Genomic DNA, 27565 nt, shown 5'->3' with positions numbered 1-27565 from the left:
AACATTAGAGAGCTTGAGAAATCTTTGGTTCATGCATTCGAGGACAGAAATGTTCTAATCGGGATAAATGGTTGGTATAGTAACCCGGGACGTGGTGTGTGTTGTAAACATCAGAAAATGCCTGTAAGAATCCAATATTAGCAGTCTCCGATGTTTGAGACTTACCAGCTTCCCAATCTTATCACTGGGCGCGAGCGAACGTTGGCCTAGATAGTAACGGAATGGACTCCTCAACATTCATTCGCGACGTCTCTCAGTGTCCTAAAAATCTGGCGCAAAAGTTCGAAATACAGTATAATTCCATGGGCATATAAATCTAAACATTTCATTAGTTCTACAATTTCGGTCGATTTGCTACAGAAAGCTGTGCATGGTAAGTATATTGTTGTTGAGTTTCATTCATTACCTGGCTTGAAATAATATTCGATGGAGACAATCTTGAAGGAGCTAAATTATTTACATTTGTCTTGATAGAGAAGTTGCTTTAGTCCAATTAGTATATAATGGCAGGTGGCACACGTGAAGAGTAGGCAACAGCTCACTTCATTAGGCGACTGGGTTGCCTGCGAGCAAGGAATAGAGAGTCTGAACGAACTAAATGGAACAAAAAGACGTGGGGCGCGCGCGGTAACTTGTACTCAATAACTTTCACAACTTTTGAGTCCCTATCCGCAACAACAAAAAGTTCTTCTCTTTCTACTCCCTAACTCAGATACAAAGCTGCTGCTGTCGCTGCATGTGTAACTTTGGGAAATTTCATTATTTCTACTGCAGACCAATTAAGCAGAACTTAAAACCGCACCAAGACGATTGTTTTAGAAAGAGCAAAACTTTTCTTTCCTCACCAGCAAGAGATTATTACCGCACACACAGAATCCTTGAAAGGGAAGAGAGAAATGCTATACTGAAACTTTTTTGACTCTCATTCTGAGAACAGATGACTACGGATATACAATTAGACGGCCGTATGTTGTTTATAACCTACGTTAATAGAATAGTTAACAATATTATAGCCCCGACAACAAGCAAATATGATACTATACTATTTTTTCCACCTCCGTGGCTGAATAGTCAACGTCGGCGGCTTCCGTTTAGAGACCCTGGGCTCGACTCCCGGCACGGTCGAAGATTTTAACCATGTCTAGTTAATTCCTCCGACAATGAGACTGGGTATTTGTTCCAATACACTCCTTACAGACACACCGCACTATCACCAACCACAGGAACACACAATATTGAATATATCCCTTCACATCGAATTGGCGTCAGGCAGGGCATCTAGCTGTAAAATAAGGCTACGTCGACATGAACAACACAGTTCGCACCTGCAACCCTACTAGGACGTGGGATAAGCAGCGGTAGACTTTAATATCTTATTTTAAAAATAAAAACTGTAAGATTATACAAAATATAGTCCTAATACAAGGATTATCCACCACAATATACAAAATAACATGTCCTGTCTGACTGGCATTCGTCTTCGCCGAGCCGAAACCGCTGAAGCTATAATACGAAATTTGGTCAAGGGTTCCATTTCATAATTTAGTGACTTAAGAAGGAATTTCTCAAGATTCAACTCTTAAAGGGGTTCAAAATGAACAGATAAAAGTTGTTTAACACGTCTATTGAGTATGATTTTAGCGCATGGGACCCTCATCACGATTACTTGATACGAGAACTGGAAGAGATTCAAACGAAATCAGCACAATTCTTTTTTTCTTTCAAGTTGCTTTACGTCGCACCGACACAGATAGATCTTATGGCGACGATGGGATAGGAAAATGCTAGAGTGGGAAGCCGCCGTTGCCTTAAGGTACAGCCCCAGCATTTGATGTGAAAATGGGAAACCACCTTCAGGGCTGCCGACAGTGGGGTTCGAACCCACTATCCCCGAATACTGGATACTAGCCGCACTTAAGCGACTGCAGCCATCGAGCTAGGTGCAGCACAATTCGCTCAGGTTAATTTCCAACGAGTAAGGTTATGAATGTGTTTCTTTTTTTTTTTTTTTTTTTTTTTTTTGCTAGGGGCTTTACGTCGCACCGACACAGATAGGTCTTATGGCGACGATGGGATGGGAAAGGCCTAGGAGTTGGAAGGAAGCGGCCGTGGCCTTAATTAAGGTACAGCCCCAGCATTTGCCTGGTGTGAAAATGGGAAACCACGGAAAACCATCTTCAGGGCTGCCGATAGTGGGATTCGAACCTACTATCTCCCGGATGCAAGCTCACAGCCGCGCGCCTCTACGCGCACGGCCAACTCGCCCGGTGAATGTGTTTCTACGTAGCTGTCAGTGGAGAAATGGCCTGGAATGACATAGTAGACAAACAAGCTTGAGTGGAGCTTTGAAAGATAATATGAAGGGGAGACATTGAGGCAAATTCTCGTTTATAGGAAGAGGAATTAGGGATAGGAATAATGAATCAAGTGAGATGCTCGATAAATACCCAAGTTTTTGAAATCACTATCTGCGACTGACGAGAATTCGCGGCAGTCAGGTTTTTTTTTTTTTTTTTTTTTTGCTAGTTGTTTTACGTCGCACCGACAGGTCTTGCGGCGACGATGGGACAGAAAAGGGCTAGGAGTGGGAAGGAAGCGGCCGTGGCATTAAGGTAGAGCCCCAGCATTTGCCTGGTGTGAAAATGGGAAACCACGGAAAACCATTTTCAGGGCTGCCGACAGTGGGGTTCGAACCTACTATCTCCCGAATACTGGCCGCATTTAAGCGGCAGTCTGTAGGTACGGCAGGTGTAACAAATAGTATATTCATTACAAATATTAGTAGTGATAAAAGAAACAGATCCATTTTCATAATTAAACTGTTCGTTATGCAGTACTTGTAATTATAGTAAATGTGTAACTAAAGCACAATTGCCTTACCACTTTGAAACTTTACACCACCACCTCAATTCGCAAGTCACTACGGACGAACAGGTGTATATAGCCAGGCCTTCTGGCTTGAACTAGGCGTATGCGCGGCAGCCATGCATACCTCTCGCACCCCTTGCCCGAAGGTCATGTCGTCAGACGATCCTAGTACTGTACCTCTAGCAGCTTATCAAAACGTACGCACTATACCCGCCAATTTGGATCGTGTTCGGCACTCGAATGAGAAAACAGGCGGGTCTATATTCAGGCAGGAGATCGCTCTGAACATTTCATCTGATATGTGGACAGTGTTCCAGCGGGCGTTACAGAAGTATTCGGAGGAACAGTGCAAAAATGTTGAGTGTGTCCGCATGCAAGGTTGGAGCAATATGTAATTATGCAATTCCGGCCCATGATGTCATACCCATTTTTTCTTCCATACACGAGGAATCAATTCTTGAAGTTTTGCCGTCGAGTTTTGATACACCTCGAAGATTCGAAGGGATGTCGCAGTGCCGACAGATACTTTGTTCTTGAATCAGTAAAATGCGTGACACCGATACATCGCATCTATGCACACTAGGAGATATCCCACCGACTCGGCATTCGAACCTAAAATCATGAACATAATTAGGAAGAAAAAAAACCCATCATTACAAATACCCGACTCAGCGGAACAAGGCCGAGGTCGTGATACATATATTGCATGAGCCATAATCAACTATGTAAACTTGTATGAAAGTATTTAGTTTAAAAAACGTAGCCTATCTATCTGTTGGGATTGATATTCTTATAAAGAAGAGTTTATAAGAAGTCATTAGCTTAGATATGGCTAGGTGTAGGGGTCGATATGAAAATAATATCAAACAGAAATGTAATGTCTATTCAGAAACACTGTATGGGGATATTCGTTGGTGATGCAGGCAAGAATCTACAAATGGTTATAAGGATATACTTGTGCCCAACAAACCTGCCATGGTAGCTCTGAGGAAACTCTATACAAGTGGCATTAATTACACTTCCGATATTTCAGTGTACCTAGATGTACGGCAGGTATTACGCCTGGACTGTGTAGACTGCAAAAATTGTAAACTGCAGGGCACTGGGAATTATAATTCAGCTTCCATCGATAATTAATGTGAGAACAGTTCTAAATTCAACATCAGTTGGATTTCTTTCGTAGGTGTTTAGATAGGCCTACATGTAACTATTGTATTAAAGTGGTAGACGAAACAGTCCCGGCCTACTACGTAGGGCCTATGAGGTTTAGAACGTTATAATCAAACGCTCATTCTCATACCAGTGTACTCTACCTTCAAGCTCAGACTTGGCACTACAGTCAGTTAAATGACCTGAATACTAGTGTAAAGGCGGATTTGCATTAAGCTAGTGTATATGGACTCGTTGGCTGAATAGTCAGCCTTCGGATCAGAGGGTCCCGGATTCGATTCCCGGCCGGGTCGGGGATTTTAACCTTCATTGGTTAATTCCAATGGCTCGGGCGCTGGGAGGTTTGCGCTGTCCCCAACATCTCTGCAACTTCCACACCACTATCTTCCACCACAACACGCAGTTACCTACACGTGCCCCCCACCCTCATAGGAGGATCTGCCTTACAAGGGCTGCATTCGGCTAGAAATAGCCACACGAAATTTTCGTCGCGTTACTATCCTAGTGTTTGGACAGAATAGGGCAGGGATGGCGAACCTATGCCACGCGTGTCACTAGGTGACACGCCAACAAGATTTCGGTGGCACGCCACTTGAAGTTTTTATATACATCTTTTACTACAGACTATACATATCTCGTGCATCGTATAGTCATAGTGTTTTACGTGTAAGAAATATCGAAAATCTGGCCGTCAGTCAGTGAGTGAGTGAAGTTTGACTTGTGTGAAGTAGCCAGTAGTGGGTAATTATTTTTTGTGTATAACTGTGCATTGAATGTCGTTTGTATACGGATCTCACAAACGTGTTTTCGCTGCCGAAAAACAACAGAAACTTAACAATGGTAGTGACCGGATTCTTCAAGAATACTGTAGTGGACAAGTGAATTCGGAGTGATAGAAAGAAGTAATAAAGCTTTGTGTTCCCTATGTTCGAAAATAGTTGTATCCCGCACATTTAATGTAAAGCGCCATTTTGAGACGAATCATTCAAATGTTCGTTATATGCCAAATGAAGAAAGAAGAGAGCACGTTTCACAAAAAATCGGACAATACACCAAACAAACTAGTTGTTTTGTATCATGTTGCAGGCCAAGGAATAATATCAGTGCGACTGTTTCCATATGTCTCGCTGCACAGTACAGCATAGGAAACCGCTTTCTGACTGGGTTCTTGAAAGAGACTTTCTTACTGACGTCCGGCACATTATTTGAAGACTTTCCTAACAAACAACAAATAATTAACAGGGTTAAAGAAATGTCAGGAGCAAATGAAAGCAAGGATAGCTGTTTATGTCCAATTTCATTGTTGAAATGTGGTGAGGGAGGAATTACAAAGAAAGATATAGTGAACGAAGTGCAGCAAGAACTTGTATTAAAAATGGGGTTTGACTTAAAGAATATTGTGGCTGGGATAACTGATACTGTCCCAAGTATGGTGGGTATTCATAATGGGTTTGTGAGATTTCTTAAAGAAAAAACTAAACACCCTATTTTACAGTTTCATGGTATGTTACACCAGGAAGCCCTATGTGCGAAAGAGGTATGCAGTAATATGAAAGAGTACTCTCGGGGGATAGCCAAAATTGTGAACTTCATGCGTACACGTGCCCTAAATAGTCGCCAGTTCTCCAAAATGTACACGAAGTGGAATCTCACTATGGCGCACTTGTAATGTACAATAATATTTGCTTGCCGAGTCATGGGCAAGTACTCCAGAGGCTTGTCGAGCTCTTGGATGAAATTCACTTCTTCATGATAGAAAAGCAGGAAGAATTCCCAGAACATACGGACCCTATTTGGCTGTGTGTTTAAATGTTCCTCCGTGATTTTAGAACAGTGCACAGTGATATAAATAAGGAACTGCAAGGAAAGGGGCAATACTGCAGATAGATTGTTTGAGATCATAAAATCCTTCGGGAGAAAACTTGAAGTATTCGTCACGGATTTTGAAACAGAGACGTTTAAGTAATTTCCTACCGAACTCGATAGCTGCAGTCGCTTAAGTGCGGCCAGTATCCAGTATTCGGGAGGTAGTAGGTTTGAATCCCACTGTCGGCAGCCCTGAAGATGGTTTTCTGTGGTTTCCCATTTTCACACCAAGCAAATGCTGGGGCTGTACCTTAATTAAGGCCACGGCCGCTTCCTTCCCACTCCTAGCCCTTTCCTGTCCCATCGTCGCCGTAAGACCTATTTGTGTCGGTGCGACGTAAAACAACTAGCAAAGAAAAAAGTAATTTCCTTCACTTAAAGTACAAATTGAATTGATGTCAAAATTTTCAGATCAATTAGCTTTTGAAGAAACAAAAAGTATTCGTAAGAAGTATGTGGACTTCTCACAAAATTCAAAACAAATAGTTTCGAAGAGATATTTCCCAATTTTTTACATTTGGAGTAAACATTTCGTATTTTGGTGGTTTTCCTTCAATATCGTGATGTCAATTCGGCTTCTGAACTCCTTTCTATTGTTGATCACATCTGTCGTAAGTCTCATTTCGTCTGCATCTCTCTTGAGCTGTTCATGAGTGACATTATTGACCATTTAGAAATGGAGTTGATTGCATTTCAAGAAAGCAGTACATGGGTGAACAAATTCGCACAACTTGGTGAAGCATTGGTGAAAATCGAGTGTGCTGTTGATGGTGAATACACTCTTCAGAAGCCAGAGAACTTAATACCTGAACAGTGGAACAGCCTCCCACAAAAGTTTACAGCCATGAAGAAACGTGTTACAGTGCTACTTTGGGTCATCATACGCCTGCGAGCAAATATTTTCTACAATGAACTTTGTGAAGTCAACAGTTATAAACGGTCTTGTTTCAGACCTAAGTGATTCATCTATGTTGCTGAAGAAAACACGTTACGAACCTAACATAAATGACATGGCTACTAAGATTCAGCAACAAGTTTCACGTTAAATTTGAGAACGATATTTCATTTAAAGTCCATTGGCAATATTAGTATTTTTATTGTTATATCTAATAATATTTAATGGCGAAGTGTGTTACAATGGGAGCTTATTATCCTCAAAACTTTGATAAATTTGCAAAAAACGACCACGGAATAAGCAATAAAATGTATTTTTAAGATACAGTATAATAAATAAATAAATAAACAAACACATTAATAACATATTATGGAGCATATTTGGCAATTAGGAAAAGAAGTGGAAGGGGGAGGGGGGGCGAGTAGCCAGTCCTTAAAGCAAAATAACAAGTGGCACGGTAAACAGTTGAGAATAATAAACCAGACTAAAAATGGCACACTAGCTGGAAAAGGTTCGCCATCCCTGGAATAGGGGATATGAAGGCAGGCTATTACTCTCCTACTTCACTGCCTCCACCACAACATTTTTCCATGTGCTGGGCACTCTTGCATACCGGCATTACGTAAACGGGAGGTGGAGAGCATTTTAGGTACTAGTAGTAGCCTACAGCTAGAGAAGTTGATCTACCTTATGTCTGAATTCTTTTACCCATGTTAAGGCAGGTTACTGTGTTATGACTGTCCTATTTCATGGCATGTCTTCTTCTGCAACTTCCGGGCCTTCTCCCAATTACCCGGGTCGGCATTATTTATGAAATTAGCCCAGTTTTATGGTCTCTCCTAACGCCAATCCTATGTGGAGGGATGTATTCACTGTTGCGTATTTCTGTTTTGCTGTGTGATGCGGTGTATATAAATGCAGACGTGTATGGAAAATGAACACAAACACCCAGCCCCCGAACTAGAGGAATTAACTATACACCCTGATCCGGCCGGGAATCAAACCTGGAGCCTTCTGAACCGAAAGTCACTACGCTGACCATTCTGCCAAGGAGAAGGACTTTACCCCGCTTCCCTAGAGCATAACTTAATTAAATCTCACACATTTTTACTAATAGAAAGTTAAACAATTCAAATTAATAATAATGTCGGGCAACAGCTTGCACTCAATAAGGTGACAAGGGTCTTTAGTTGTTCTCCGGTTGCAATAAAATTGAGGGTGGCTTGAAGTTCTGGTGGTGTATGGTAGGAACGACCAGCAGCAGCATATTTTCAGAAATTCGCCATTATCAAACCCAAAAAGTTAAGTTGGGTTTTATTGTAATTTCGTAAACACGCTAACGAAAGATGCCCTATTATTCCAACTTAGTTTCTTTCGTATTCCTTTTCCGATAAGCACACACTCTACGATCATAACACTCAAATCAGTCAACAAATCTCTGCGCACATTAAAGACACGAACATACGAACAAGTGCAATCCGAAGAGGCTAGCGCCTGGGTGTATATTAGCGGCTACCCCAATTACTATCCAAATGTAAACTAATAGTCAGAAACCGGAGATCCTGTGTTGCACATTTCCAGTGCAGGATGTGCCAAATGCGGCTTCCCAAATGTCTGCATAAGACCATAAAACCTCGTAGCCATTCATGCCAAGACAAAAATGCCTATCAGAGCACGGAATTGGGCCCGAATTATCATTAAATAGCCGATTATACCAAAAGACTGCAGCAGTTAACATTATACAAATACATGAATTTAGAACCAGAATCCCATTACTAAAGAACATGTACTGTAAGCCCAATGTTAAGGAAATTGACTCCGCTAGGACTTCCGACACCACTGATGGTTGTAAAACAGTAATCAATCGATGACAACTGCTAACGGTACATTTAAGTAATTGAAAGTGAAGTGTGACAGATCCATTTTAAAATTAGTATAATTAATGAAATGCTAAGGAAAAACTTAAAGCCACTCACCAACACAGTGTACTATGAGGTAGCGTTCGAGCCACATCCCTCCAAAGGCACGCACATAGAATAGTGGTAAGGTTTTCGTCATGCAGTGACAGCAGTCATACGATACATGGCATGTTGGAATGAAAGTACGAGGTGAATTAAACTTATTTACTAGCAACATTGAGCCGTTCTTCCTACACTTTCCATACATTAACTCTTATTTGTTAGTCTCGGCGTGAATTTAAGAAACGTGTGGCTAGAAGTTCAATAAGCAAAACCAGCTTCTCATACACCTTGGCCGCATGTAGCTTTCTTTAGGGATTTTACCGAACTGACATTTTGTCCAATGCTGTGTGTTGATTGAATTCTTCAAGCTTCCACTAATCAAGCGAGTGCAGGGACACTTAACCATATCCCCATGAAAATCAATAAATAAATATATATATATATATATATATATATATATATATATATATATATATATATATATATATAAAATTTAAGACCAGGTATAAGATAGCCTCCTCGAAAGGATATGCACTAATTAATCGAATCAGTGATGAACCGGTGCACTGGCATTCGGCTTCATTTCCGCCCGGTAGTGGTACTTTCTTTAGTGAGAATGGTAAATTCCTATGGCTCGGTGATTATGAGTTTGATATCGTCTTAATATGCCTCTCTACATCTAGGCTACATATAGCACACCACACTACCAAACACTAAACGAACGCGCAATAGTGAATACATCCCTCCACAAGGGCTTGGCTCGAGGCAGAGCATTCAACTGTAAAAATAAGCCAAATCCACATCGAGTGTCGACCCCCAATAAATTGGGAAAAATAAGATACGATAGAGACGAAGAAATACTTCGGAACTGCAGTGACCCGGAACTAAAAAAATCTTAATCCTATCCCCAAATGATAAATCAATCTTATCGCGTTTTACAATTAGAAGCATAAGGAAGAAGAGAATTAAAGACGCTGGTCGAACATTTCATATTATGGTTACCTAATAACGTCAAGTAAGTTTACACCAATATCCTTCATGTTACGATAGCATGTGCTTCGAATGACACTTGCAGGGGCACTGTCTGGAATATGCGAAACGGGTTCAGCACCTATTTCTTTCTGGGGGCCGGGGGGGGGGGGGGAAGAGGGAGAGAAGACTTCCCATTGTCAATTTGTATCGTGTATTTATCAACTCCCATCGTCCACGATACAAGCGAATAATTATTAATTTTACATACAAAACTGCAAAGAAATACTCGTTTTACAAAACACTCTTAGGAGAGAATACTGAATAGATACGGTTATTAGAATAGTCTTGAGTAGCTCAAGGTATCATGACGTCAAAATTTGGCATTAACGAAATTTTAACGGAGATTCCTTTATCTACCTACTCGGTCTGCCGATGCACTATACACAATAATGATAAAAGACACATCACACCTGCTTATTTAGCGGCCTCCGCTGACAGCACGCACTTAAGTAGGTCAACGGTGATCTTGCGTCACAATGGCTTGCGCATCACACAGCTGTCATAGCGCGTGTATATGCTACACTGCCAAGATCACATAGTACTGCATTAAGGATAACTATTTCGAGAGAAATGCGGGAGAAACCATGGTAACATTTAATTATATTTTAGACGAATATGATGAATAACTTGAGAGAATTCGTGAAACGCAACAGCTGTCAGGCCACACTCCCAACCCAGAAAACACTGGACAAATAAAACACTCATGAGAACACTCAAACTGTAACAAACAAATTTAGCACGTAATAGTTGGCACATAGAGTATTATCAGATTATCACCAATAAAAGAAATAACTAGCCTACTTGAGGCCAGAATAACACAGTTACCTCCCAAGACCACGCGAAGCCTGTGTCACAATTTTCTTAAAAACCGTCCAGCACGGTTCCACTTGGCTGCTAGATGGCAACAAATCTGAACACCGAAACTGGCACGCAAACCTCCCAAATTGCACTGCAGAATAAATTTTTATATACACGTTGCTTTCGTCGCACCTCAATTAAGATACAACCCGAGCATTTGCCTGGTGTGAAAATGGTGCAACTATCTTCAGACCTTCCGACACTGGGTTCGAACCCACTATCTCCCGAATGCAAGTTCACAACTGCGCGCCACCAAGCGCACGACGAACGCTCTGCGTGCACTTCAAAATATATCCTGAGGGGCTGAGAGTTTTGACAGCAATACAAAAACAAAAGGTAAAAAGCAATGGTTCGAATCAATTAAACAAAGGGGACAGCTTCACAGTACCTTCTGCAAAATGAACAAGGTTTTTTTTCTTTTCTCAGCACTTTCAGCTGGGAATTTCCAAGGTACTATAACAACGATGCATGGTGCAAGTCTTCTAGTAGATGGCCTACAGGCGACCTGCATGTCCGTGAGGATGGGGCTCTGCCTAAGATGATTTCTTATGTCGAAATCACAAACACCCAGCCCCAGAGCCAGACAGAATTAACCAATTAAGATTAAAATCGCCGACCCAGTCGGGAATCGAACCCGGGACCTCTTGGATCAAAGACCAGCATACTAACCATTCAGCCATACATCTGGCCACCAAGGTACTGAACGGACGACATAAAACGTTGGTAACCACTGTCAAACCAATTTCACAATAAGTCTAAACAAGGTAAAATAAGGAAATTCCTAGCGGATTATGAAAGGACGAGCGATTCGGAGCCAGGCTCCAGGATCAATAGTTTTGTAAAGGATACTCCACAGAGGAAACTAGACGCCTCAGATCTCAAAACACCAAAGCTTCACATCCGAGATATGTGATATACACTAAGCTATTATGTCTCATATAATAACGTCAAATCCAGCATTCCCATCACCTTAAAAAGGATCATGGACATGCAAAATGAATTACCCAACTTCAATAACAATATGGACGGGAATAGAGTACCGCAGAGCAGAGGAAAATTCTTACCAATCAAAATTACTTGTACACATGCTGAGTCCTCAGCCTAAAAGGCTAGTTGGAAAAATCAAACTCTCCCAAAAATCTCAAAATACCCCAACACAGACAATACTGAGAATTTGCAGCTTCAAATCAAGTATCAAATTTCAAATAGCTAATGGAGAGCAATGAATTTTCATTCCTGGTACCTAAGCTTGCCCAGAGTCAGGTTAAGCATAGGGTTAAGATAGCTTTTACACTTTTAGAATAAAAATTGCTCCTCAACAATGAAATTGACAATGTAACACGGAAAGCGGAAAACCTATGTTTAAAAAAAACGTTCAAAAGCTACAGCAGGACTTTTCAATCAACTGTAGGAGACGCATTAATTAAAAAACCGAGCGAGAACTGCGTGGTTTGTATCTCGCAGCCGTCAGATTGTATTCGGCGGGACTGGATTCGAAGCCCACTGACGACAGTCCTGAATATAATTTTCCGTGGTTTCCCATTTTCACGTCAGAGAAGAGTTGGGACTGTACCGTAAGGCCAAGGTCGCTTCCTTCCCGCTCCTATCCCGTTTTCACCCTATCGTCGCCATAAGCCCTGCGACATAAAACAAACTGTTCAAGAAAACAAAATCGCAAGACTCCGACGCTGAGAATTCTAAGAAGACAATAGCGACAGAGAAATCGACGAGGGGCCACTGACAGCTTCAATCTATTAAAGTACCAGGTACATTAATGAACTAATAGCCCTACTGTCTTCAAAAAAACATGTAACGTAGGCACAATGGGAATATTATACGATATAGTTTTAGTTACGTTTGACAGTACGGTTATCGCTGGTTCTTGTGACTGGAAGCCGCGATCGGGTAAAACGAGTCGGTATTTGCTGTAATGTAACAGTTTCCTCTTCGAAAACTACCGTAATTACAATGTCCTTCCTGGGAGTGAAGTGTTTATCCTCTGGGTTAGAAGGCTAAATTCTCCTTCATACCATGTTCTGTATTTAAGGTGTAAAACAGGGAAAATACAGCATATTTTTAAACCAGCCAACTTATAAAGTGATAGCTGATAAGATGGTAACAGCCACGAGACCTCCAGTTTCAACTGGGATCCGAATAACAGAAACGAGACTTCAAAATTTTAATATTAATGCGCGTACAGAATACTGTTATCCCCTCGGAACACCTAAATCTAAAGTGAACGAGGTAACATGACAAAAGAGTTAAAACCAGTTCCCTTGGATCTTGCATAGTACCGCAGTTCGTTAGGCGTCTTACGTCGTTAAGGATGCGCAAACATATCCCGACACAGACGCTTATATTTAAAATGGTTACGTGCGGAGAAACCTATGATGAATACAAAAACACGTCCTAAGACATCCCTTCTCTCTTTCCACGACAAAATATAAGCATTAAATCACACAGAAATTGGAAGTAATTACACAAATATTCGAACCTACAAATTCAATAATAAGAAGAATAAAAATAATTTTGTGTGGCTATTTCTAGCCGAGTGCAGCCCTTGTAAGACCGACCTTCCGATGAGGGTGGGCGGCATCTGCCATGTGTAGGTAACTGCGTGTTATTGTGGTGGAGGATAGTGTTGTGTGTGAGTTGCAGGCATGTTGGGGACAGCACAAACACCTAGCCCTCGGGCCATTGGAATTAACCAATGCAGGTTAAAATCCCCGACCCGGCCGGGATTCGAACCCGGGACACTCTGAACCGAAGGCCAGTACGCTGACCATTCAGCCAACGAGTCACAAATTCAATCATTCGCTGGAACTAGTGAGCAAATTTTAGTATGTAACATGGCGACACAGAATTTTACGTGTGAGAATGTTCCTCCCAACGAGCTAGAAAGAGGACTATAGAGTGGCTATTGGACCGCCATATTTGAATCTACTTGAAAGCCACGTCCGCCATATTGTAAGCGACCAAATCGAGTGGGCTTGTGATGAAGCAAGTACAGAGGCTGCGGGAATAAATACCGTTTCACAGTTTTCTTTATTAGGGAAGCACTCAAAGATGCGCAATGTCTGTTTAAAAGGACATTAAAAAATACAAGATACAGGCTACGTACTTACATATTGTATAAAGAAAGAAAATTAGCGCATTTCCACTAGTCCGAATTACAAAACAAATCACAACACATTGCCAAAAATTTAGACCCACTTACAGGGAATGAAAATATAGAACAGAAAACCTTGAGCAAAGCAATATAACAATATCGAGAAATAATTCATATAACTTTAATAATAATAATAATAATAATAATAATAATAATAATAAATAATCCTGATATCTTTCCATTTACCTGGAATTGGCATTTTGTATGGATTTAGCCTAATTTTACGACCGGATGCCCTTCCTGACGACGCCAACCCTAGGTGGAGTGATGTATTTACTATTGCGTGCTTCAGTAGTGGTTTGTAGAATGTTCTGTTGTGTGTAGATGAAGAAGGTTATCCAGTCCCGGATCCAGAGGAATTAACTGTCGACTACCCGGTTAAGATGCTCAACCCGGTCGAATCTGGTGCCCTCTGAACCAAAGACCAGCATGCTGATCATTCAGCCAAGAAGCCGGACACTAAACAACTTGGCAGGTTAGATCCTGGCTCAGTACGATAGTATTTAGGTGCTCAAATCCCTCAGAACTCCTGGGGGACAACATTCCGGCACCTCGGCTTATCCGAAAAAGTAGTTAGTAGGGCGTAAAACTAATAATAATTTACGAAAAATAAGTATTCTAGAGCCGTGGGGTACAAGGTTTGAAGTGAACAATGGTGTAATAAAGTATCCCTTAATAATAATAACAATAAAATAAGAACAAGAATTTGTAGGATAAACAATTTGAAATAATTGCTAAAAAAGAGAACAGTTCTTCTTGTGATAATGATCTTAAATCATATAAGTTAACTTTCCTGAATAATTCACTTCGATGATCTTTGGAAGAAGATTATGGTAACGCCGATTTTTTATTTGCCATGTAGCACCCACTCAGACACGCCTTATAGCTACGATGGGCTAGGAAAAGGCTAGGACTGCGAAGGAAGTGTCAGTGGCATTAAGGCACAGCAGCCCCCGTATTTGCCTGATGTGAAAATGGGAACCACGGAAAACCAGCTATCAGTGCTGTCGGCAGTGGGATTAGAACTCACTATATCCCGAATGCAAGCTAAGAGCTATATACCGCGAACCACGTAGCCAACTCGCTCAGTAGTAGTGGTGATGTAGGACAAAGTCCTCATATTACTCCGTATCGTTGGCAAAGGGGATGAGGTGACTAGGAAATTCTAAATATTGTAGGTGTGGCGTTGGACAGCAGGCGTCTTGTAACATCGTTGTTCACTTTATATTTATTTTCAAAATGCTGGGGAAATGTGCTCTGTAGGATACAATGTAATAATAAATAGTGGTATTGGTTTTTCGTCCTACCGACTACTTAGTACGGTTTTCGGAGAAGCTGAAGTGCCGGAGATTTGCCCCGGTGGAGTTCCCTTACGGGCCGGTAAATCTACTGACACAAATGTAACCTATCTGAGCACCTTCAAACACCAAACACAAGAAAATAAAAGTAGGCCTAATGTACACGTGCTGGATTGTGCTACACAGGCAACGTAATTCTGCTAATCGCCCAAAACTGTGTACTTTAGTAAAAAAAGAATCTTATCTAAAATATGATATTTATTTTTCGTGTTTTCTCTACAATTTATGCAATTGCATGCCACACACGTAGATAGCATATTTTCTTCGATCTAATCTATTAGAAGTATCGCACCGTATGCGGAGAAATATGAATGGCGCTTAAACTATGGAGTCGCTATTTCGCCTTGGCACCACCCAGAGCACTGTAGCAGCCATGTTAGCCACTCTATAGTCCTTTTTCTAGCTCGTTGGTTCCTCCACTTCTAGCCGCATTGCGAATATTCTGGTTCACATCACCGGAGCTGTAAAAATAAGAGTTTAGCTGCGGACAGTCAGTATGGGCTCCATGCTGAAGTCAGTGTGAGAGTGTCGGGATTGGGCGGCTGGGCTGAGGGCGACAGAGGTGGTGTTGGTAGCGAAGTGTCCAAAGAGTGGCCGGACTGCAGACGGCGTGCGAAACGGAAGTCTGTGTACCACCTGAGAGTACTGTATGTTGGCGTAGTTCGGTGAACTGAGGATCGCCGTGAGTCAGCGAGGGAAGCCGCTACCGTGAGTGTAAAGGTAATTGGACCTGTATTAATATTCGCGGTTGTATCGTCCTGCTGTTACAATACTGTTGAGCTGTTGCTGTTTATTGCATGTGACTGTGTGAAATACTGGACTGTCTCTGGAGTCGAACCAAGGAATAGTCGCTGTCGCTGTGTAGCCAGTTCAAATCCCACGGTCTACACACAGCTGCTGTATGAGGTGGCTGAATTTGAGGAAGTGAAAGCAAGGATTAGCTGTCCCGAGGTAATAGCAACGGACCGGACAGCCTGCTGCGCCATTAGGAAGAGAGACTTGTAAATAGACAATTAGTAAGTGTGGCCATTCATGGTTTATTAGAATTGTGTGTGTGTGATTTATCGGGTTATCCTAAAAAAAAATTAAGAGAAATAAAATTCGTAACAATAATAATATCCTTAACATTTCTCTCACATCCTTCTCATAGGTATTGAAAACCGTCGATTTCTAGGAGTTACATCGAACACAAAGCACAGAACAGAATGCGTCATCTGGCATGCTACGTCGTCATAAGCTGGGGAGAGTATCTACATGCGCCACCCGAGAGGTACGCCAGAATAACGATGGACCTAAAAATTCAGCAGGTAGCAGGATTCATGGACACTGTAGGGAAATTCACGTATCAAATGGAAGTTGCGTAACTAAGTAAACATGGCACCCACGACAAAAATTTCTATTGGTACCCCTTTTCATATCCGCCGTCAGAAGTTGTAGATTTTTTTCGTAATTATACGCCATATTAATATTTCAGTGGTGAATTTGAACGTATCAAATAGTAACAACGGACGCGTCTCATACATCCCTATTGCTTCGTCGACAGGAATTAACTGGAAACTTCCCCGACGTCAACATTCCTGCTTTTCTCACTGTCAATTGACAGTACAGATAGCTCAGTCTCATCTGGGATATCGTAGTATGCGGTACCATCTTAATTGGCTTACTGAATGAGCTTACGGCCGCTGCTTTGGTGACTGCTAAAAAGGAAAAGTTTAACTGTATAGAGACGAGATATAGGCAATAGGATTTTTTTTTGGCCTGTGGCCTCCGGAGGTCATTCGAGTTGACACCGTATAGGCGACCTGCACGTCTGTGAGAATGGGGTCCTATATAGGATGATTTCTAATGCTTAAGACAAAACACACTTAGCCCCCAGCCATACAAATTAAACAGTTATGGTTAAAATCTCCGTCCCTGCCGGGAATCGAACCCGGGACCCCTTGGGCCTAAGGCCAGCATGATAGCCATGGAGCCGAATGGCAATAGGATGATTTTCTACAGTTAGTAATTCGGCCAGTTCGTTACCTGTTTTTACTTCAACTTAATGATAAGAGCTGACACTTCTAATTATTAGAGTTTCTTCTTTCCGGAAAAGGACCTTCCAGGTTTTGCTCCAACTTCACAATTACCATTTTTAAGTCATCACTTAATTCTTCTGTACGACGACCACGGCCATTGTTAATTAAATGTACCCAATCGTCGATGTGGGAATAATCAACTATCTTAACATCTTGTACGGAAACATCTATAAGATTCATTCGTTATGTTGAAATTTACGTCTTCAACTAAAACACACTCATTTTGGACCCACTACCTCATTTGGACTCCCTTGTACCTTTTAAAAACATGTCAAATGATTTTCTGTGTCTCATAACTTCTCCGCATACAAGTTCCTGTCACAGTCGCCATTGCACACATGTAACGATAAAGAGAACCAAGTGTGTACCGTAGTACTTTTAATTCTGAGATGAATGCAATTTCCCCCGTCTCTAACATGTAATGTTTAAAACAATTAGTAAAATAATGTAAATGTTAACATTATATACGTCACAGAAATACACTTTTTTTTATTGTGTATGAAAGACACTAGTTCGTGTCAGATGAGGACAGAGTTGAACATCTTTGAGAAGCGTCATAAGGATTGACCTTAACGTTGCGTCAGCGGAAAATAAGTTTCTTATGGCGACGATGGGATGGAAAAGAGCTAGGATTACGAAGGAAGCGACCGTGGCCTAAAGGGTTTTTTTTTTTTTTTTGCTTTACGTCGCACCGACACAGATAGGTCTTATGGCGACGATGAGAGAGGAAAAGGCTAGGAGTGGGAAGCAAGCGGCCGTGGTCCTAACTGAAACAACTATTTTAATAAGTAAAAAATATACCTTAGGAATGCGTGAATGAAATACGAATGCTCAGTTTTATAGAACTGTTTTCTGGGCCCCGTGAGACCATCGGCCCTGCTGCATCGCTGGGTCGTTTTAATAAGTCCCTATCAAATGGTGAAACCGGTTAAATGCTCACCTCCCGAGTCAAATGTTTATTTACGGTCCCGAGACAGCTATGTGTGTCAAATTTAATAACTCTCAAAGCCTGCTTTCTGTGAAAACTTGAACACCTCTCAACACTTCCACGCGTATAGAGGGGGATTTGTGTGCAAAAATGAAGAACAATTGTAAATCTTTTAATTGGTTTACAGAAATACCATAGCGTATAGAAGACTTACGTAGTCAATACACCTTCCGTGAAAGCTCGCGGGGAACAGAAAACATCGGCATATAAATAAACGACACTAAAGTAATCTATCTTTTCTTAGGCCGGTAGCATAAGTAGCTTACATGAGAAGGGCATTTATTGCGACAACTTGGGAATTGCACGCGAGGGCATACACAATAAAAATGGATTCTTCTCCACTTGAGACGTGCAAATTCAAAAACACAACGAAGGTCACACGATTCTATAATACTGCACTAATGAGACTGGAATAGGAGAGAATATGATATTTAAAAAAAACTGACATGATCAATACAATAACACTTAGAGTGTTCCCTAGTCGACTTATAAGATACGTCGCTGTTTCTCAAAATTTCAATCCTATTTGGCTGAATCCCCAATAAACAGCGAAAACAAACGGCGAAGTAACGGTAACGGACAATGGCCAAGCAGGTCTAACACGTCAATTCAATACCGCCCACTTCATCGACGCGCGCGAAGCTGACGCACCCTAGCGGACAGTCCGCATTTTGTCTCAAAATAGAAAGGTACGCAGAGAGAGATGGACTTCCAATACCTAACAAGACATACCGATACCCCAATTAATACAAAACACGTTAGTGCAACAACTGGAGCCACTCATACTGAAACAAGATAGCATTAATGTCAAATAATATAATTTCTTCATTGGTGTCTGAGAAGGTTGGTGAGAAAAGGTGAAAAATACAGAAGTATGACAATCAAATGAATATTAATTAGAAGGCTGAACACAGACTCCATGTGACATGTACCATCAAGATACATCGTACAAAATTGTGATAAAACTAAGTATCATTTTGGAAACAACTACAAAATAACTTGCATAACCTCAAATGAACGTTATCATATTTAAATATGTTTTAGAACCGATGCCATAAGCCAATTTACCATGTCTGAAAGGAACTATTTAATCACGAACATACAGCTATTAAACCCAGAGAGAGAAAAACGTAAACGACTTTTAATAGTATCGACCGAGAGAGGACCTTAGAGAAATGCCTTAAAGAATTGCAGTGTCCCGAATGACCCATCCTACAAAAGTAAACAAGCCTTAACGTTAAAATATAGCGATTAGTTTATAAACGTCGTTGTTTAATATCCGTACTTTTATCAAATAAGTGTATTTCTTGTTAAGAAAACAATGTATTGAAAGGTGGACTTTCCTTCAATTTAATTATGGTGATTATAGCCCTGGGACATTCAATTGTCACAACGAACTTGAACCGTCAACACGTGAATTCTCGTTTCATAAATCGCATCTGGAACGGCTGGGAAAGAAGCGCATGCTGCAACGATCTTACTTACAACCCCCCTCTACAACATCCCTAATGTACGAAAGTTAATTGAATGTAAAAAATTCCAAAGCTCAATTGCTAATATATACAAGCGGTGCAACAATATTTCCTTATGTCCAACAAGCATCTGAAATAAATTAAACAAGCAGTTGGTGAATGACAGAGGAAGTTGTGAAACACACAATGCATGTCGTTAGTTCAGTATTCGACGGATCAGATTTAACACTTGAAAACTATGACACCGAACATAGAACAATGTTAATTTCGAACCGATATGAATCTAAAATTCTACGCGAGAACGAACAGAATAAAGTCAAGGACGACCATTACGAAACCACCGCGTCTCGAAAAACGAAATTAGAAGCAAACCACAGTGAAGGCACTAACACACAGAAATTCATTAAACGAATGGGGAATTCGCAATCCCTAACGTGGCAAATGTCACTCTTATATCAAGACCCTTATCATACGAGGGCCATCGACCTGACACTTGGTTTTAGGTCATATCTTATTGTTACGCAACGATGGACAAGTATACATAAGGCGGACGACAGCTATCAACACTTCTGCAAAAAAAAAAACAACTCATCACTAAATGTCCTAGTACCGAGCTCCATAGCTGCAATCGCTTAAATGAGGCCAGTATCCAGTATTCGGGAGATAGTGGGTTCGAACCCGACTGTCGGCAACCCTGAAGATGGTTTTCCTTGGTTTCCCATTTTCACACCAGGCAAATGCAGGGGGCTCCAACTTAATTAAGGCAACGACCGCTTCCTTCCCACTCCTAGCCCCTTCCTGTCCCATTGTCGCTTTAAGACCTATCTGTGTCGGTGCGACGTTTAAGCAACTTGTGACTTAACTCTATTCGAACGGCAGATGGTTGCAATTCATCGCAGACGGGCTCATCGTCAGGGCCTGGTTCTACAATAACACGAAGCGATTTTTTTGTCTTCGGAAGAAAATCTATCATGTCTGATTGGTGTCTGCATAAATGACCCAAAGATATTTCAGACCGAGGATTTCTCGTACGTCCACTATACAAGATGACGAGAAATTTCATTAAATATTCCGACCTCGTTTAATTTTGGAAACGCCTAAGAGAGGTGGCCGAGGTCTGCTCTATCTCGTGTATCCAATATCAGGGACTGTAATACCTAGGCCTCGTGAGAGAAAACTAAGAGCTAGGATAAGATATCATAATCAAGAACAAGTAATATGGCCAACTGGTCAATGACTGTGAGTAATGAAATCAGTCTCAAAGGACAAGTAAAGTAGTCCAAGATCCTCTTTCTGATGCAAAAGAGGCTAGTAACAAGATGCACAAGACTATCGAAATGAAGGGCGATATTCTAGCTTGGTATAATCAATGGGGTTGAAATTGGTTGGTGACTGGTATCTGTGTTTTGTAAATATATTATGTATATTATGTATGTGAAGGCACAATGGGGAATTCGCAATCCCTAACGTGGCAAATGTCCCTCTTATATCAAGACCCTTATATATTATGTATCCCAGAACTACTCTGGATTAGAGGAGGGAAAATGTATATATGTCCGAGAGTAATTATACCGTAACCAATTTCCTTTTTCAATAGTTCCTCAGGCTCCAACTGCACTTCATTCCAGCCCCTTAGAACAATGGGAATCGAACCCAGGTCAAGTGGAGGGAAGATAATATGTTTAAGGTCCCTCCAAGATATTATATGCCAAATATCTGTGCCTGAATTCAAACCTGCAATGCTTAAGCACAGAATGTGAATACCTATTCTGTACAATTGACAGAAAGAACCCCTCTGCATACTAAACTTATGAACAAAGAAGACTGGCAAAGAACAATAACCTGGTAAAAATACACAAAACTCCATACTGAAATATGGAAGAACAAAGAGCAAAGAAATAGCTAGATAACCAGAGCAAAGGAGATTGAGATTTTGATTATAGTACATTAAACAAGTATAAAAAACTGCTGGACTAGAAACAAGTAGAGGGACTGGACTCCTTTATGGTCAACAAGGGAAGTTTGTTAAGAAGGAAGCCATACTTTCCAGTGTATTTTTTTCCTTGTTTAGCAGTGTAGTTTTTTCTTTCTTTTACAGGTGTGTTTTAGTATAATATGTATGCATGCATGGATGTTTACACAGGTTTCAATGATTATGAGAAGGAAAACTATGAGAAACATGGTAAACTACCATGTACCCTCACTGACATCGGCCTGGATGACAAGGACCTTTGAATTATTTCCAATTTATATTGGAATCACGCAGAATTAACTAACTTCGAAGACATGAACACATGAATGAGGAGTGAGACAGGACTGTGTTCTGTCCCCACTTCTCTTCTATTTATACTCTATAAGATCTTCTCTGAAGCAATGAAAGGAAGACAGGAGAAGATTATAGTGAATGGTGTAATGAACAACCGAGGTATGAAGATGACACTGCTATAGCCTACTCGTAACAAGTGCTACAAGCCTACTGAACTGCATAGTAGTGTTGGGATATTAAATTCATTTTACTCAATCAATTAATTTGATTCCCTTCATGTTACTGAATCTATACAGTGATCCAATTCACAGCACATTTAAGTCACCGTTCCTACTACAACTGTGTACTGATAAACAGCAGTAAGAGCATTGAATGCCGCTGCTGCCATCAGGCCTATAAACTGCTTTCCTATGCACCATCCAGCTGTCGGATTTCTTCTTCAGCTACCTCTTTGCATCAAGTTTTGATGTTACAAAGCCTTAACCCCTCAATGGCAACTCCATTAAACAAGTATATAGAATTACATAAAAAAATTCTTGTACACACAATCATGAATGAACTGAATGTAGGGCTGTCGCCCAGGTGGCAGAATCCTTATCAATTGTTTGCCTAGTCTTTTCTTAAAATTCAATGTATTCAGACTGAACATCTTTTTTTAGTTAAATTATTGCATAAGTCAACTCATTTACTCACTGTCCATGCACACCGGTGATCTTGTGATTCCATGATTGAAATCTTGTACAATGATGGTGACATACGAACTGAGAGAATAAGCAGTGGTTCTTCCCAATATAAAACAGATAATTCTGAGTGGTCATGAGCACGACTCAGTTGAAGGGAAGGCTAGACAGCTGAGTTGAATTAACTGTGGAATGTCAACTAAGTTATATAGTACATTGGTTCATTAACCTAATAAATAGAATAACCTACATACTTACTATATAGCTTGGAATTATGTTTTGACTACCTTTTCAACACTGCAGATAATTCTAACTATTATTTTATACCTCCCTGCAAGAAGAGGAGCAAGTGGGTATTATTTTCAAATGAGATGAGAAAGAGTCTGTCATAGCACGAAAACTCTTTCAGTGAGCCACGGTTCTGCACGTCTCATCTCAGGGTTCTCCCCAGAAATTTTCACCGGTCGGGCGGTAGGAAAGAGCAGCTGGGTAGGGAATACTTCGTAAGAAATGAATATGTTAAAAATTTCAATGTGTTCCCCTCAGTACATTGACAATGATATCAGACAGTTAAGCATTAACTGCAAAATTGAACTATTTTGGTCTAATTATCACAAACAAGGCAGTATTAATGGACATTTATGTTTTATTTATTATCAATGATATGAGTAAAGAAGTGGAATCAGAGATAAGGCTTTTTGCACATGATGTTATTCCGTACAGAGTAATAAATAAATTACAAGACTGTGGGTAACTGCAATGACCTCAATGTTGTGAGATGGACAGTAGGCAATTATATGATGACAAACGGGGTTAAAAGTCAGGCTGTGAGTTTCACAAATAGGAAAAGTCCTCTCATTTTTAATTATTGCGTTGATGGGATGAAAGTTCCTTTTGGGGTTTATTGTAAGTACCTAGGTGTTAATATAAGGAAAGATCTTTTTTGGGGTAATCACATAAATATGATTGTAAATAAAGGACTCAGATCTCTGAATGTGGTTATGAGGGTATTTAAGGGTTGTAGTAAAAATGTAACGGAGAGGGCATATAAGTCCCTGGCAAGACCCCTAAAAGAGTATGGTTCCAGTGTATGGGACCCTCACTAGTATTACTCGATTCAAGAACTGGAAAAAAATCCAAAGTAAAGCAGCTCAATTTGTTCTGGGTGATTTCCAACAAAAGAGTAGCGTTACAAAAATGTTGCGAAGTTTCGGTTGGGGAGACTTGCGAGTAAGGAGACTGGCTGCTCGACTAAGTGGTATGTAATACAAATATAAATGGTCCGTTACTGGAAGTTATACATTTTCCAGCCAACTCACTCCTGGTTGCCAGCGTTTCACCCCCGTGTGCTAAGTTGAGCTCATCAGCTGGTAAATAGCACACCCATCAAGATGCATAGCTAGTGCATACCATGGAGGCCACTGCGTATGCTACTAGTCACTGGCAGTGCCAATGCAATATGAGAGACTGTCCTATTACCAAAAATTGATGCCTGCTTGGCCATCAGAGTAAATTTACTCATTCGGAACAAATCAACATCTATATCGCAAGCGGTATGTTCCGAGCTGTCAGCGGAGAGATGGCATGGAATAACAGCAGTAGATGAATAAGTTTGAGTGGTGTCTTTAAAAAAAGAAAGAAAAAAAAAAAAGGAAAGATCACAACATGAAGATAAAGCTGGAATTCAAGACGACAAATTGGTGCAAATATTCGTTTACCGGGCGAGTTGGCCGTGCGCGTAGAGGCGCGCAGCTGTGAGCTTGCATCCGGGAGATAGTAGGTTCGAATCCCACTATCAGCAGCCCTGAAAATAGTTTTCCGTGGTCTCCCATTTTCACGCCAGGCAAATGCTGGGGCTGTACCTTAATTAAGGCCACGGCCGCTTCCTTCCAACTCCTAGGTCTTTCCTATCCCATCGTCGCCATAAGACCTATCTGTGTTGGCGCGACGTAAAGCCCCTAGCAAAAAAAAAATTGTTTAAAGAAAGGGGAGTTAGGGATTGGAATAACTTACGGAGATGTTTAATAAATTTCCGATTTCTTTGCAATCATTTAAGAAAAGGCTAGGAAAACAACAGATCTGCATGAGTGCCCTAAATGCAGATCAGTAGTGACTGACTGACAAGACATAAAAGAGTATACGGTTCATCCATAAATATGTAACACCGGGACTTACCACTCTGTTGCTGTGGAGTGTCATACGAGTTTGACATCATGCGGATTAGACTCCTCGCATGCGATTCCACTCTAATCCAGACACTGCATGACAACGCGATAGTCAAGATAAACATTTAATCTCCGATGTAATTGATGCAATTATGCTGACAAACATGAAAATTTACAATATAAATTAACAGCAGTGTGTGTATTTTAATTTATAGCACCCAATAACTCAGTTATATTAATATTATGTAACTACCACATATCTAGGTCAAGTTAGTTGGGTGGTCTGTAAAACTGCTAGGGCCCATTAAAAATGTCCTAGGGAAAACACACCGCATGCAGCACAAGTTCGGCTCTTTGCAGATGCCCACTGCTGCGATAATGAACGGCATGTGTTGAGCCCCAGTGATCTGCGAGTGCGGCACTCAGCACTGTCTGCTGCGAATCAGCTGAATTGTGTGCTGTACGCTCATAGGTGCTGCGATCAGATTCACTCGCACAGTTGAATCAGTACACTGCTTCAAATCATACACTCAGCAGTCAACACTACTGGGTAGAATAATACAGCGCACATGGAGGCTTGTATACGAACACCAAGAGGACGAAGGTGACAATTGTGAGCAGATATATTTCCCCTGTTAACCTGACAGTTGCTGGCAAAACATTAGAACAGTTTCACTGCTTCATTTTTTGTTTTTGTTTTTACAATTTACTTTACACCGCACCGACAGGTCTTATGGCAACAATGGGATAGGAAAGGGGAGCAGGAAGGAACTGGCCATGCCCTTAGTTAAGACACAGCCCCAGCAGTTACCGGGTGTAAAAACTGGGAAACCATGGTAAACCATATTCAGGACTGCCGACAGTGGGGTTTGAACCCACTAACCACCGAATGCAAACTCATAGCTCTGCGATCCTAACTGCACGGCCAACTCACTTGGTACTGCTTCAAATACCTTAGCTGTTTACTTATGAGACAGTTCAACTGAAATAAGATCTCGGATCAAACAGGCAAGATGTGTATTTTATAAAATGTTCAAAAATCCTCTGCAGCATAAGTCTATGTCTCTGTATACCCTGGTGCTGCATTTGCTCTATAGTGCTGAGGCCTGAACTCTCACATCCAGTTCCAGAAAATATTGGAATCTTTTTGAGATCAGGTGCTACAGACTCCCAAAAATATCATGGGCAGAATAAGTATGCAACACCAAACACTTCAATTATTACAAAAAGAACTAGAGGTCATGCATACCATCAAGAGGACACACAATACAAAGAACAAGTACCAACTCTTTCAAATTAAAATCCAAAGTAAAAATGGAGAAGAGGAGGCAGTGGACGATCTTGGTTAAGAAACCTGCAAGACTGGTATGGAACCAGCACTTTCACATTGTTCCGAGTTGCAGAAACAGCATATCGCCCTGTGCTCTACCAGTCCTATATCGTGTCTTCTTCAGCGTTCTATATGGCAGGTAATAATACAAAAGCCTAGTATTTTCGCACCTCTACTCCTTCCTTGTACCCTAATGAACATATTTAACAGCATATGATGGCGCCTACAAGTGAACTGGCGATAGCCGGCTTGTGTACCGTAACCCTCTTCACAGTGCAGTTAGGAATCTGCAAAATATGTTATAGCCTATCCAAATGGAAAAACATCTACCTTAATCTATTAAGAGCCCTGAGATCGCCAATGCAAATTAATGGTGCAAAATAGAAAGGTATCTTGACATTATCTTACAGAATACAGCATTGTTATCGTACAGAGCTTGTCTGGGATAGGAAGAACAAGAATTGAGTCAATTTCCAAGATGACCCATCGCAAGCAATCATAAACTGAGAAAAAAAGAACACCACACTTCAACTCTTCCTTGTAGCAAACAAAAAAAACCTTGATGATAATCTTTATAACCAGAAGTATTCTCAATACCGTACTTGACTTGATAAAAAGACAAAATGAAAATCATACATTACAATTTTAATAATAATGAAATAATGACCAAACAACAACTTATAGCAGTGTATGTACTACAATCCATCATATCGTCTACCACACCAGCAAACAATAGGCTACTCACCACTCCAATATAGCCTACAACTTCTCAAGGGTTTACATATTAAAAGCAGTTTAAATGTATTTATCATTATTCAGAAATAAGTGAAGAAAATTAATAATATATACAGTTAATGAACGCTATATACAGAGCATTGAATTATGTAACACTGCAATAATAAACCTAATGGATTAGCTACTACAAAAAGATACCCACAATCAAATGAATCCTGCTACTATTTCATCCTATAGGCTCCCAAGACTGCTGGAAGCAACTTTGTTTATATAGGCCTTATACATAGTGCTCCAGCATATGGATAAAGTGCCTTGCAGGTAGTATAATAACTCATTACCCCAACATAGCGATTTTTAAGAATGAACTACCAGGATCAAATAACACTGCCAGTATTTAAGGAACTAGTACTCTAAGAAATACATCATTTCATTCATAAAAAGGGACAGGTACAATAACAGCAAAATAATATTTACTTTATGCAATCATCAGTTAACCAAATTCATTACAAAACCCCCAATTCAAGAACACGACGTGAAACAGCTGGTTCATAATTTTGAAAAGTAAAACAGTTCACACTGTAAGACAGACTGTTCTTGTGAAGCACTCAGTCCACTATACCTAGGTTTATGACCCCCCCTCCACTCGCCATGGCGGTCGTAATCTACAGCCTTGA

At 40.7% G+C, this 27565-nt stretch overlaps 1 protein-coding gene across 2 annotated transcripts in view; it reads right to left on the bottom strand.

Annotated features, from left to right (window-relative positions):
* The window catches only part of CtBP (C-terminal binding protein), a 381638-nt gene that overhangs the window by 353348 nt on the left and 725 nt on the right, over window positions 1-27565 (bottom strand). The gene's annotated exons all lie outside the window — the stretch shown is intronic.

The sequence above is a fragment of the Anabrus simplex genome, chromosome 7 (genome assembly GCF_040414725.1).
Source record: "Anabrus simplex isolate iqAnaSimp1 chromosome 7, ASM4041472v1, whole genome shotgun sequence".
Lineage (NCBI taxonomy): Eukaryota > Metazoa > Arthropoda > Insecta > Orthoptera > Tettigoniidae > Anabrus > Anabrus simplex.
Note: the sequence above shows the minus strand (reverse complement) of the source record. Positions and strands in the feature narration are given on the sequence as shown.